Below are 572 nucleotides of genomic sequence, written 5' to 3' on the forward strand. Positions count from 1 at the left end.
CCCCCTAAACCTAATAACTCGTTGTGTCACTCTTGGCAGCAAGAACTGCAATCAAGCGTCTGTGATAACAATGAGACTTTCACAGCACTGTGGGGGAACTTTGGCCCAGTCTTCTTTTCAGAATTGTTTAAATTCAGCCACAGTCGAGCGTTCGTCCAGAAAGAATGGGCTGTTTAAAGTAAAAAGTAAGTAAGTAAAAGTTTATTCATATCACTTTTCACAGACATATGTCACAAAGTGCTTCACAAGAAAGGTAACAAAACATAGTACAGACATAAATACATCATAAAAACTCTGGTCTAATTGAAAGCTTTTTGAAATGAAAATGGCCTTTTAAGGTCTCCACTGAGCCCAGACACCGTAGAAATAGAGGAAGTGCAGTCTTGGTGCAACAGCTTGGAAAGATCGGTCCCCTCGAGTTCTGAAAAAAGTGTGGGGGACCACTAAAAGGTTGTGATTCGATGACCTCAAGTTACAAGAAGAGGTATGACTATGAATCAAATCAGCAATATACGGAGGGGCCTGTCCCTGTAGTGCTCTGAAGGTTAAAACTAAAATCTTCAAATGGAACC

Source organism: Haplochromis burtoni, unplaced genomic scaffold (genome assembly GCF_018398535.1).
Source record: "Haplochromis burtoni strain Fernald_Lab_line unplaced genomic scaffold, NCSU_Asbu1 Contig_523, whole genome shotgun sequence".
In the NCBI taxonomy this organism is placed as follows: Eukaryota; Metazoa; Chordata; class Actinopteri; order Cichliformes; family Cichlidae; genus Haplochromis; species Haplochromis burtoni.